Source organism: Hibiscus syriacus, unplaced genomic scaffold, assembly GCF_006381635.1.
Source record: "Hibiscus syriacus cultivar Baekdansim isolate YM2019G1 unplaced genomic scaffold, ASM638163v2 tig00005939_pilon, whole genome shotgun sequence".
NCBI lineage: Eukaryota > Viridiplantae > Streptophyta > Magnoliopsida > Malvales > Malvaceae > Hibiscus > Hibiscus syriacus.
This window is the reverse complement of record NW_024062073.1, coordinates 1,635,685-1,650,363: the sequence shown is the minus strand read 5'-3', so window position 1 is coordinate 1,650,363 and position 14,679 is coordinate 1,635,685. Positions and strand designations below refer to the sequence as shown.

Sequence of the window (14,679 nt, the reverse complement as noted above, 5' to 3'; positions counted from 1 at the left end):
TTGCTTCATATTGCATGTATACACCACCAAAAATGGTAAAAAAACAAAGAAGTTGTTGAGGTAATACGAAGCCTCATGGTTTATATTCATCGAAAAATGACAATATTTATTTCTCTATAATAGCAAGCAACGACAATGCAAAGACAAAAGGATGATCTTACCATTGAAAGACAACAAGCAAATCTGAATGATTATAATCAACCAAGAGAAGCTGCAGGAGATGAACAACATAATTCAATACAACCTAGATGTGTACAACCTCAACTTCAAATGTCGAAACTTTTTACTAAACCGTAATTCATAATTCCACAGTTTAAAGGTGAGTATGATCCGAACAACTACATAGACTGGAAAGCAAAGTTTACCTTTTGTTTTCATACCACAACTATCCCATGAAAGAACCCAAGTACCGCTTATCACCTTGGAGTTCCAAGATTCTAGGTCAAGGATGATGATACATGTATCGCAAGGCTCACATCAAAAGAAGATGGACTAATGCTTGTAATTGATCTATAAGACCAAGCCTTGGAAAAGAAGACCATAATACCAGCAGATTTGCAATGACTTTTTGAATGAGATCATAGAGTTATTTGGTTAACATGTCTACTGAAGTTATGATTGTATGTCTCTTATCCTTCCAACGATTCTTGAATTGCATCAATCCAATATCAGGAACTCAAGATACACTCATTTTAGTGAATACATCGCATGTAGAAATTCTTATACGAGATTTTGTAATATTACGAATTTTTAATATTTTATTGATTATTTGTAATATAATTAATATAGGATGATGCATTATCTTGTAGGATTAAATTTATTATTTTATTAGGAACAAAGGTCAAGTTAAAATATTATTCTTAGTTTATTATAATTAAGAATTAGTTGCTTAGGACTTTTAGAATTCCTCTCCTATATAAAGGAGGCTTCATTCATTATTGTTCATCGGATTTATTTGAATTAATACTACAACAAGAGTTTTTTCTTTTGCAAGTGTTGATTGCCTTGTGCCTTTAAAGTTTCTTTTCATTAAGTTCTTTTCATGTTCTTCGTGAAAGATATCTTCACACTCTGGTTTGCCTCTTCATTGCGGTTAGGAGGGCTTGTTAGAGTCGTTTATCGAGTTTGTCTTTTCATTGTGAATATGAGGGTTCGATAGGACAATTATCCATCTATATCATCTTCCACAACTCCATCATCTTCTTCTTTCATTAAAATCCTTCAACTTCCACAACGAGCAACATTCATTTGTCTATTGTCAATATTTTGATATAACATATTAAGGGGGAAATTGGACTTGATTGAATTTGTTCAAAGATTTCAAAAATAATTTAAAGTCCAAAAAACTAAAATTTGAAGACAAAACAAGTTTTATGGGTAAGTAATATTGATATTGTTCTTACAGTATTGATCCTACACAAATAATACTGATATTGTTCTTGAGGTATCAATACCACAGATAAGCGAAGTATCAATACTCTCTTGGTAGTATTGATATTACATGTTGTTTCCAAATTGTTCAAATTTCATAATGCAAATTTGGTACTGATACTCTAGGAGTATCAATACTACTTTACACAGTAGTATCAATATTATGAAACCCTAGTATCGATACTAGTTAAACCAAAAAAGCCACTAACAACTAGTTTATTTAAATATTATAAAGAAAATATCGATACTCCCTTAAACAGTACGAATACTCCCTACTCTGAGTAGTTTTATATTGTAGAAAAATAAGTCCTCAACGGCTAAAAACTGTCACAAACACATTCCAACTTATAAAAATAAGTCAATGACACTTGAAAAAGGTTACATCACATATCTAAGCAAAGAACAAGAGAAAATCTCTTTCACTCTTTATTTTTTCTCTTGTATATAAGTGTTTGAGCTCATTGCATATATTTTCGTTGTTTTTCTTGTGAGCTTAAATCTTGTAAACACCTACCTTGTAAGGTTTTCTCATTTACATCTTTTATCCTTTTGTAAAATGAGAGTGTTTCTAATTTAGCCTTTGAAAACTAAAGTTTTGTAAAAGTTACTCTTTAGCCAAGAAAAAAAAAGAACAAATTAATGATATTTTTAGAAATCCTTAGTGTGGAGTTAAAAGCAGATGTAGATTTTATTTAGAAAGTTGAACCACTATAAATCATTGTACAATTTTCCAATCTTTATTCATTCTACCACAAATTTTTCAAAAGGCCAATCACACTCTCTTGACACTTTTTCGGTTGTTCATTAGACCCTCAAGAGTTCCAACAAACTCTTTTGAGAAAAACCACTAGTATAATAAGAGAATTTCAACTTATGTTAAAAATAAGATAATATAAGAGCAATCACCATGAACAACTTGACTTCTAACCCTATTTATGGTATCTATTTATAAGAATAATTAATTGATTACAAAATAAACTTGTTTAGTAGAAATATACTCAAGTTAGGTTTTTTACTTTTAATCAACATAAAATAAACTTGTCTTTCTACTTTCAATCAAACAAGGTTTCATATTTTCCTTAATCAATTTGAGTTGTATTAAATTTGATTTAAAATCTAATAATCTCTACCTTAACACGAATTCTAAATATACAAGGAATTCGAGAAAAAATTCAAATTCGATAAAACACCTAAAATCAATAAAAAAATGAATTTTTCACCCTCGACGAACAAATTCCCCACATCTTTCACGAAACCCCTTAAAAGGGTATTCTTCAACAATGATTGTTAACCAAATCCAATTCTTATCCACACTTAGATGTACAAGATAACTTACACATCAATAATATTACCATAAGTATCAACTTTATTCATAATTATATCATCACAAATAATATCACGTACAACATAATCAGGGATAGAGCCAAAATTTAATTCTAACAAAGTTCAGATCTTTTTAACAGCTTTAAATTTTATACATAATTTTAGTTTTATTATTTATTTATTTCAAAAAATATAAATGATAACATCAAATTTGTATAGTTTCATAATTTCTATTAAATAACAAGTAAAATATTAGAAATAAAATTAAAGTAAATAATAAAAGAATATACGAGTTTAAATGGTGTCAAAGACATAACTATCACATAATCATAATAAAACATGTCGCTCCTTCAAATCTCGAGATGCAACCACAATTGATGTTGTACCAAAGCTCATTGCAATATCGATTTTGATGTTGATAAACATGGAATTCTCAGAAAAATTCATCCTCCATTTTATTATAGAGTGTTGTCCTAATGATATTCATTGTAGAAAAAGCTCTTTCAACAATTATTGTAGAAATTAGGAGAGTCAGTAGAAGTTTTATCATTTGAAATATATAAGGATGAGTATTTGTTTTTATAGTATCCACCAACCATTGACTTAGATCAGAGATTGTCAACAATTTTCTTATACCTGAATTCCAAGATAACTCCACTTCATAATGACATAATTATGTTCTTAAGTCATTCTTTTCAAGTTTTATGAAATCTTTAGGATAAAACTTATTCACATGATTACAAATGTCTTCAACCTTGAAATTTTTGTTACCGTCTCTTGGCTCCAAAGCACAACCAAGAGTTAACAATTCTACTAACTTATCTCTAAATCTACCGTTTAACTCTTGTAATTGAACATCAAGTGCAGTATAAAAAAAATTTACTCGATAATGATGTTCAGCTGTAAAATGATCTTGTTGGTGACAAGCATAACCTCCTCTTTCTCTATAAATAGAACTCATATATGGAATGTCTATGTTGTGACTTTCACAAAATGAGGTAACCTCTATAAAAAGAGAATTTCACCCATCATCTTTAAATTTCTACAAAAGTATGTGTTGACACCATTTTTTCCCGGGCGGGTAAAAACTGATATCGACTCGGGGGTTTTCTCTTTGAAAGGGTTATTAAAATGTGAGGAGTCACCACCAATCATTTAAGGTGCGATTGGGACACCATAAAAATGAGTGATTTTAATAAAATATTTTATTTTTATCAAAATATCGTGTTTTAAGGTCCACGAAAATCCAGAAATCAGGTTCGAGAGTCAGTTACATGTGGGGAAGGATTAACACCCCCACAAGCACCCAAATATTGGTACCTAGTTGATTACACTATATTTAAAATAAAAAAATTTGAGTTTGATCTTTATTTAATTTGAAAATCATTACGGATGCAAAGTTGAAAAGGGTATTCGTTTATTGAGACCGATAGCATTCGCTCTCAAGCGTAAATGTGGGAGACCAGCTATTGTGCCTAATAATTGAATATTGCATTATTTTTTAGAAAACATGATGCGGTCTTTGAAAAGGATGTTGACCTATTTCGGGAATCACCAGTAGTTACCCCTTGAATATATGATAACTCCGTAAAAAGACTTAATTTCTAGTCTTTTCACTTAAGTTATTACTCGACTAAACAAAGTATGCATAGCATTTTATTTGCATTTAGTTGCATATAGGTTATATTAGCTTGTGGTGGATAAATTTGCTTAGGCAAGATTTATTTGGTTTGACTGATGCTGCTGAGGAGAAAGAGTTATTTGGATTGTGTTTGTGCAGGAAACTTACAGGGGAAGAACATTTCAGTCATGACAACGTAAATTTGAAAAGGCCAACGGAACAGATGAGAACGTGAGGAGTAGATTTATCTCGCCGAGGCAAGGTTTATCTGAGGAAGTCTGAAGCAGGTGTGACGAAACCGCCTATGTCACAAGCCAGCTGGATGACCTACTTCACGTGCAAGCAAGCCTTAGTTATTCTGACAACCGCATTTCCTTTTTAAGACTGGACATTTATAACGGTTATTTAAAGAAACTCCAAAAAGCATGTAAAGCCCTAGGAGATCTTTCCTTATAAATAACCAGTCATAGCCGCCAAAGAAAGGAGGCAAGGAAGAAGAGAGAAGAACTTTACCCAAGGCGTGAGCAAGCAACTGCAGTACTTCTTCACCGTCTACCCATCGACCTTCCTTGGTGTCCTCCATAACCAGATGTTAGCAGAGTGGTGATCAGGCCTCGAGAGAAGGTGATCACCAAGGCAGGCGTAGTGTTGATCAGAATCATCACGATAGAGCCCCCAGTTTTGGGAGTCGTTCTTCCTTTATTTTTAACTCTTTATCTATTTGGGTTGTATTAAATGTTGAATTTTGGATGATCTTTGATAGCACCATGAATGTCTTACTTGGTGTTAAAATTTGTTTTTCCTGAATAATATTTTTTTGTTTATGAATGATGAATTATGTTTTGCATATGACTGTTTTGCTCATCGTTTAAATATTTTACCTTACGCTATAAGAGCATCGAGAGATCGCCTGAGGTTTTGGTAAAACATGTCTTGGCATTGTAAGAGCATCGAAAGATAGCCTTTTTTTTCTAGATAGTGATTCTTAGATTGGAGAGAATTAAGATAGATCCAACAATTTGACAAACCAAGGGTTGTAGTTAACATTGAGTAGTATGGCCATAGCAACCATCTAAGAATACCTAGTAATCCTGTCGTGCAGCTTAGTAAGTCATAATAATTCATTCTGAACTTAGAAATAATTGTTATCGAAGAAAAAGTTTAGCATCAGTGCTCTGTGATATGTTTGAATATGTGAGGTTGTTTGCATTATATTTAAAGTAGCACTTATTTTGTTTGGTTTTATTATTATGCATATTTATTTTGTCTCGACCGAACTTTCCTGAACTCATTAAATCACCTCCTTGTTTTATTAATATTAGTTCTTAAGTTGATAGCTTAGTAGGACTTAGTTTGTGACATTAGTCCTAGTTGTGGTGAAAATATATTTCTCGACCAATCCCTGTGGAGACGATACTCACTTACCCTATATTACTTGAATCGATTGTGTATACTTGCACAGATTTGCTTGCCTTATCGTAGACATTTACAAGCGATCAACATACTTGCGGGATATATACCATTAATTCCCTAATAAGTGAACATTGCCTTAGGTTTAAAACAAACAATTCAATTAAAAAAAATTATTTAATCCTAATTAAGCTAAGGTAAATTAAAGGCTTTTTCTAGCTTAAGTTGTCAAATTATGAAATTAAAGGAACCTAGAAGCTCAAAACTAAAAATGTAAGCCCTAATATTAATCATATTTGATTTTAATAAATTATCGAATCGAATAATTGAGATGGTTCCTCGAGCATTTAGGTGAGGGTCAACTCGTATTATGCCCTAAATTTAAAGACTAATTTGAAATCTAACCAAAAGTGGAGACTCTATTTAATTTAATTATGTCAATCTTAAAGTTCTAATCGAAATTCGGGGACTAAAAGGTCCAGATATAAAAATACCAATTTCTAAAAGATCTAAAAGCTTAAGACCTAAGTTGATAATTTCTAAAATTGAGGACTAATTTAAAAGCTAATTTTTTATCTGAATTATTAAACCTAAAGTATTTTTAGAAAATATTAATTATTAATAAATTTTAAAAGTCGAGTAACGATTCGTGTAATCGGGCATCTTATGCGAAAACTCAATTCGAATTGCTCCCTAATTAAACTAGAGTGTCATCCTAATTTCTTAGTTCAATTTGAATGTTAAACTAATATATAAATCTAAGGATTAAACTATGAGATAATCAAAACAATTAATAAACCTAATTATAAAAAATAACAATAATAGAAAAAAATAAAAAATAGTAAAAAATTAAAATAAAATAAACACCAATATAAGGACCTAATTGCATAAAATAAAATAACAGCTACTAAAATGCAAGAAAATAAAAGTTAGTAGTTAAATAAGAAATAAATAGTGACCAAAATGCAAAAATTAAAATAATAGTAGCTAAATCAGAAATTAACAGTGACTAAATTAAAATAAAACAAAACATAGTGATAAATTGCAATAAATTAGAAAAGAAAGGTCCAGTGACCAAAATGCAAAAACACGGCAAACATAAGGGGACCTAGAATGATATTTTACCAAAAAACAAAGCATACATGTAAAATGGGAAAATTAGGAAAACAGTCCCTGTTAGTGACTTTTGTAAAAACACAGGAAAGTTTGGGGGAATTAAACGAAATTATACAAAAAATTATAAAGCATAAACAGAAAAGGGAAAATTATAAAAATTGTCCCTTCTAGTGACCATTTTGTAAAACACGGGAAAGTTTGGGGGACTTAAAACGTGATTTACCCTGAAATTTTTCTATAAATACAAACATTTTTTTATAATTTCATTTTTTTCTTTTTTAAAAAAAGGTAGACAGAGAGGTTCTCCCCTCTCTCTAAAAAAATAGGTCGGTCGCCGTCAGTCGCCACGGCGCTGCCATCTCCGGTGGTTGTTGGCCACCAAAATTTACCGGTCGAAAATCAATAAAAAGAAGGAACAAAAACTGTTCAAAGATTTTTTGCTGATATTTTTTATTTTATTATTAGCTTTCGAAACAAAAAATAACAAAAAAAAAGAAAGTGTTACCGCTCGACTGGAGCCTCACCGGCGTTTGAAGGGTCAGCTCGCAGATTCGAACGATGAGGAGGAGCATCTCGAGGAGGGGAGCAGCATACTGAAATTTGGGTCTGATCCAACGGCGGATGGCAGATATCCGTGCGGTGGAAATCGAGGGGCTCTTAGTTCATTTTGCGACGTTGGGGACTGATTCTCGTGAAACTGAGCCCAGATCTACGATGAAGAGCCCAAAATTTACTGGGAGACTCGTCTCGACCTCTTTATCGCAGATTTGGGCTTAGTTTCACAAGAATCGATCCCCAACGCCGCGCAATGAACTAAGAGTCCCTCGATTTCCACCGCATGGATATCCGCCATTCGCCGTTGGATCGGACCCAAATTTTAGTATGTTGCTCCCCTCCTCGAGATGCTCCTCCTCATCGTTCGGATTTGCAAACTGACTCTTCAAACGCCAGTGAGGCTCCAGTCGAGCGGTAACACTTTCTTTTTTTTTGTTATTTTTTTGTTTTGAAAGTTAATAATAAAATAAAATAAAATAAAAAATATCAGCAAAAAATCTTTGAACTATTTTTGTTCCTGCTTTTTATTGATTTTCGAATGAGAATAGAACCCCGTTACATTATGTTGTTCAGGTATTTATACCTAGTTTACATAGATAAATGAAATGATTTCCTTTTGTTTTTTTGTTGGTTGTTTGTGGCAGTGGACCAGCAGTGCATGGCCTTGTTTGACTTCTCTTTCTTTTTTTATTAATATATTTGGGGTACAAAAATTAGTGATTACAATTAACTACTACGTCAGTATTTATATCAAATATTAAGACAGTAATTTAATTAGATACGATTAAATAATCAAATAATTTAACTAAAAAAATTAAAAGATTGACGATTAAAGTAAAATGATTAAATAATCAAGTGGTCATTGATATAATTCACCCTAAAAATAAATAAAAAGGAGTAATCATTGGAATAACTAATCACTCACAACTCACGTCTATAGTACTCTAACTCAAAACTCAAATTTATGATACTCGAATTCGAAATTCAAGGAATAACTATAACAATAATTCTTTTGCTACACAAACTCTTTGATTCGTGCGGATCAAATTCATTTGTATAAGCAATTCTTTTACCGCATAAACTCCTTAATTCGTGTGGTTCAAGTTCATTTGTATAAGCAGAAGATATTGTTTTAGGCTTAAAAAGTGAAAAAATAAAAGGGGTAAAAAGAAGGAAAAAACACAAGGACACTCAACGAGCTCAAAGGCTCCCCCAAGTTTATTTGTCTGATTTCAGAACCTAAATTCCATGAGCAAATGCAAGGGGGAAAAAAACAAAACAAAAGAGGACTAGAAGTCTAAATATCAATAAGCAAATGCGGGGGGGGGGGGGACAAAACAAAAGAGGACTAGAAGTCTAAATATCAATACCGAAATTAACTCTGTAAACATGGCACACTATACCAAAAGATTATTCTTAGTATTTGTAGTCCTTAACATGAAGGCTTTCGGTTCGTCCCGAGAGTCGCCTACAAGTTAGCCTTGCACCTAACAAGGAAAGCATCCTGTGCCTTCTTCAAATTCTCCTCCTTTCCAGACCAGGCCTTGAGAGTACTCTACTGGAGGGCATGTCCGAATGAGAACGAGAGCGACCATGGCTTCTTGGTCTGGAGCTTGTTCATGGCATTAAGGTTAAGAGTAGCCTCTTCCTCGCTCTGTCCATCAGACAAGAATACGATCGATGGGACAGCAGGAGGGACGGTACGCTGCAAGGCACGCGTTGTGTACTCGCAATAACCACTGGTGCAACCTTAGGAGAGTCGGGACCCAGGGTCACCATGTTAGGCTTCAAGAGAGTGCCTTCGAGCATGACATGGTGGTCGTTTAGAGCCTTGTAGCAAGCAGCAAAGACTCACTCTGTCACTTCGGCGCACTTTTTAATGTCGTGTGATCCATCAACGAGAATTTCAGGCTCGACGATGGGGACGAGGCCACACTGCTGGCAGATGGAAGCGTACATGGCTAGCCCGTTGGCTTTTTCTTCGATTGCAAGTTCAGATGGTCGTTAAGGCCGATCTTAAGAACAGCACGCCATTTAGCAAAGCGAGCACTGGCTTCATAATACTTCTGGCATCGTTGTGCAAGGCCATCGAGACCCTGAGTGAATGTCTCACCATTAGTTCCATCAAGCTCAATGGTACCCTTGTCGACCTTGATGCCAGGGAGGACACCACCTTCCTTCAAAACATCGTCAAAGGGCTTGCCTGCACACCGAAAATAAACATCATAAACTACTAACCATCCATACATTCTTTGTATAATGATCATGTTTTGATATAATACCTGGAGCAGTTTTTTGGTAGAGGGTTTCCTCGAAGAGAATTTGAAGAGCTCCCGGAGTAGTAAAGAGGAGCTCACGGAGAGCACGTCTGTTTTCTTCAACATTCTCAACATTAATGCTCGAAAGACGCTTGCGATCGTGCCAGTGGATTCATCAGCAGCAAGGACACCCTTTCCTGGGGTGCCAATGTAGGCTGCGTTCTTGGCTAACTCATCTGCAATATTCATAATTCAAAACAAATAAACAAAACCCCAATTTCCCATTAAAGATTTAACAGAGATCCAAATATCTAAAAAAAAAAAACTGAAGCAACTCAAGGGTGAACGGATAAGTTTCAGTAATCTAAGATTCAAAATGAAATGACAACCAAGGAAATAATTAGGGTAAACTACACATTTAATTTTGATTTCATTTTAGTCATATGTTGTTAACATAGTTGGGTGATCTAAACGAAACAAAAGTGATAGTTGAGTATTGGTAGTGTAGTTCACTCAAATAATTAACATCAACATCTCCATTCATCTTGTTTTCACACCTTGTCTTGACTTGGATGAAATCATGGCAGTTTAAAGCACATCTAGCACTAATAATTAAATTAAAAAACTTTTAAATGCTATACATTAAAAAAAATACTGCTCAGTCAAAAGACAGATTGGAGAAATAATAAGTGTATGCACGCAGTTCTGGATCTTCAGAAATTAAAACCCACTCCAAAAAAGATAAATTACGCATAAAGTACCTAAACTATTTGATCTATTTTAGTACCTAAATTTTCAATTTTTTCAAAACCACCATTTAGTTTTTGTTTCATTTTTAATACTCATCATTAATAACATAACGGGTAAACTATCAATTTTGGTCATTATGTTTAGGTACTAAAACAAATCAAAATTGATAGTTTAGCAAGTACTAAACTCAGTAATTTTGGTCCGTTATGTTTCTTTAGATTAAGAAGCACCGAATAAATAAATTTAGTTAATACCCACTGACAAGAAGTAGATCACAACAAACATGAAACGGGATTCAGAAGATCCGAATAAATCAATATATAAAAAATAAAGGAGCTTTAATTAAAGACTAAAACCCAGCGATTCAACCATATAATTCAATATTAACTTCTTTAAACAGTAATTAACGAAGCATTCTCGTGAAACTACCAAAACAACTAACAGAACAGGCAAAAGAACAATAAGATCAATCCAAGAGATTATAAACCTAAAATCAACGACAAGGAGAAGGGAAGGGTAATTACCGGCGTATTTGCTAGTGAAGCAAGACATGATTGAAGTGTAACGTAGAAGAGAGAGGAAAGGTTTTTTTTTTTTTGTTTTTTTGTTTTTTTGAGAACGAAGAGAAGGAAAGACGAAAGTTATAAAACGGCCACTTGATTATTTTATGTGTTCCAAACTCGTTATTTTCCGTAAAAAATTAATAGCAATATGAGTTAAACGTTAACATGTTAAATATGATATGATAGTCGTTTGAGATTCTTAGATCAGATTTTATCATATGTTAGCTAATAGATTAACATCCAACTCAATTTGTCATCAATTATTTAACAAAAATGGATAAATTTAAAACATATGAAATAGTTGGGTGATCATTTTGTAACTTTTAATAGTTGATGGACTCAATAAAACATAGTCTTATAGTTAGGTTATCATTATTCATTTTTATACTTTATCCTACGGATTTTCAATTGAAGTATGAATTTAAGGTGTATTCAATTACTATTTAAGATGTTTAAAGTTTGATAAATTATATTATTATATATAAATTATATTTATTTTTTATATTTAGGTATTCTAATTTAATTTACTTATAAGTATATGTTTTATCAAGAATTTATATTTTACAAGTATTTAATATAATTTCTATTTTAACAAAAATTTTGATAAAATTAAAACCCTTGAAGAGAAAATAGACCTAACTCAAATGTCACATAGATGAAGTCTCTTTTGATTTAAACTCTAATACTTTATTTTGTAGGATAAATTATGTATTTAATCACTCAACTATTCTTACAGTTCATTTTTAGTCATCAATCTACTTTTTTCAAAATCATACCTAAATTTACATTTTAATTTTGTTTCGGTTATCCACCGTTAAAAAAATAAAGAGTAATGCTGATGTATCATCACAAGTAATGTCATATTATCATTAAAACATAAAAAAATCACATCAACAGTTCTATTATGGTAGCAATTTTATTTTCTTAATGACGAGTGGTCAAAACAAAACTTTATGTATGTTTTTGAAAAAAAAACAATAATTGAGTGACCAAATCAAAATTACAAAATAGTTGAGTGACTAAATATATTGTTTATCGTAAAAGTATTGATATTTTATAAATAAATAATAAATATACGAGTAAACTATATATTTATTCACTCAACTCTTACTTCGGCTCTATTTTGGTTGCATAACTATTTTTTTAAATCATCACTAAGAGTTAATTGTATCATATGTCCCTAAACTATAACCCTCATTTTAAACTGCTCCTAAATTTTTAAATATTTCAATTTCATCCCTAAACTATGATTTTTTTAGAAATTAGTCCTTAAACTTTTGAACATTCTAATTTTATCCATAAACTTTTGAATATTCTAATTTCATCCCCAAATTCCCTCTTTCTAAATTAGTCCCCAAACTTTTGAATATTCCAATTTCATCCCCAAATTCATCTAAATATGAAATTAGTTTCAACCATAATTTAACCTAAATCTTGTTTTTTCAAACATATAATAATATAACTTAGCCTAACAATTTTATTAACAATGAATGTAGTTAGTGTATACGCATTGTTTGTGATAAAATTGGAATATTTAAAACGTTTGGGGACTAATTTAGAATGAGTGCCATAGTTTGGGATGAAATTGAAATATTCAAATGTTTAAGACTAATTTAAAATGATAATCATAGTTTTGGGATTAAATTGGAGCATTTAAAAGTTTAAGGACCAATTTAAAATGAATGACGTACTTTGAGGACATGTGGGGCAATTAAATCTATTATTAACATTATATTTTGGTTTAGCGTTTGACGATAGAAGCTGACGGTGTAATGTCCTTTCTCAAAGAAGCAAGAATATGGTGGACATTGGACAAACACCACTATTCATGTGCTTTCGGATGAGGTGACACGTTAATTTTTCTAAGAAAAAAATCATTATCGTTCGATGCTTGTTAGCACTTGAATTTAGTCGGTAATTCTTTGCTATATTCCTTTTGTCAGATTTTTAGAGGCTCTTGTAACGTGAATTTAGATGGCAAATGTTGTGTTTTTGGTGAGTTTGATTCCTATATTATAGTTTTAACAAAAAGATATCATAAGTTTTATACTTTTGAAAAGGAAAAATTAATGACTCTCGTATTATTTTTTTCTCTGAATATGACATTTCAACTTAGAAAATAAATCGTACCTTTCTTTTGGCTTAACATCAAATACCAATTTTGGTGTATCATAATATATTTCTATGTGAAAAGTTGCTTGATGGTTTTTGGACTTGATTTTAAACAAGTCTATTCATATTTAAATAATAGAGATATAGATACTATCCTAGAAATGAGAGGTTAAGTTGGGGGAGGGGAGGAGAAGTATTCCACCAGATAGGCTTGGACGGTTTTTGTCAAAAACCTGGGCAAAAGATTTCGAGAAGAGCACTCTAGGAGTTTTTTAACAATCATGGCAAGGTCCTAAGAGTTTTCATCCCGTCGGTCAACAACAAACCCATGTATTCCAACTCTACTTTTGCCTTCGTCCAATTCGCCTTCATCTAATTCACTTGTGAGATAGACCTCCTCAACGCTGTTAGGAGAGTGGATGGTGCACGGATCGATGGAAGGATGATCGCGGTGAGGAGAGAAAAATATCATAAAGCTCGTAATGTTGAAGCGACGCCAGGTAGGGAAATGAATGGTCATAAATCGATCAACGAAAGAGGTAGGAATACAACAAGGAGTCGAGACTATTATCTAGAAAGTTTGAGAGATAACACATCGTATAAGGAAACATTGCAGTAAGATAATTCTCCCTTGAAGAATTGCTCTATGACGGTCATTGGAATGGATGGAGGAGGTAAGAAAGAGGTTTCAAAGTTGTTATTTCCTTTAAAAGAATCAAATTGGATCTATAAAATCAACGTATGAGCTAGAGGTTGTTCAGAGGGCCTTGTACAACGATGAATTTGATAAGAAAGTAGTGAGATGAGGATATGCATGGAATTCATGCATTATTACCTTCATGTAACACCCCAGATCGGTACGACATATAGTCAACCGATGTAGGATGCCACACGGAACCACCGAAGTGGCTAACTAACTTTAAACTTTCTTTCTCATGCTTTAAAACGACCATTATAACCAACCATAAAATAAACTGAATATAATAAAAATCTTTTCACTGAGAATCTCAAAAATAAAATATTACAGACTGACTCTTAATAAAATTTATGACTCAACTGATACAATAGGGTTTATAATATATACATGCCCTTCAAAAACTGCTGAGATGTACTCTGAATCTGTATTGGGTCTGGACCTTTATCTATCTACTCCTCCTCGAATTCTCGATCTACTGTCCTGTCCACAGAAAGCAATCCAAAGGCTGAGCTTACTAGCTCAGTGCCACACTAACAACTAGAACATACTAAAAGCATCACTGAAAAGCTCAAGCTATCAAGTCTACTAGTATAAGGTTTACTGCTATCTGTTATACTATCTGTTCTGTTCTACTAGCTCACTCCTTGAGTGTTGGACCTCGCGCCCAAGCTAGTATGCCTTAAAACCGTTTTAGTGAGTATTCTCGAATATTTACTCTCTAAGTTATGGTAGACATCATGGTGCGACTGAGAGTTCTGCATCAAGGAGCTCACACACCCCTCTAGTCTACCCTGGATATGGCCCCCAGAAATCTCTGCATCAGAAACCATACGCCTGACTAAC

The 14,679-nt window shown here is 32.7% G+C and overlaps 1 pseudogene; it reads right to left on the bottom strand.

Moving 5' to 3' along the window:
• Window positions 1-9,402: 9,402 nt before the first annotated feature.
• On the bottom strand, window positions 9,403-11,016 carry LOC120200337 (annotated as a pseudogene).
• Between the last annotated feature and the right edge of the window lie 3,663 nt (window positions 11,017-14,679).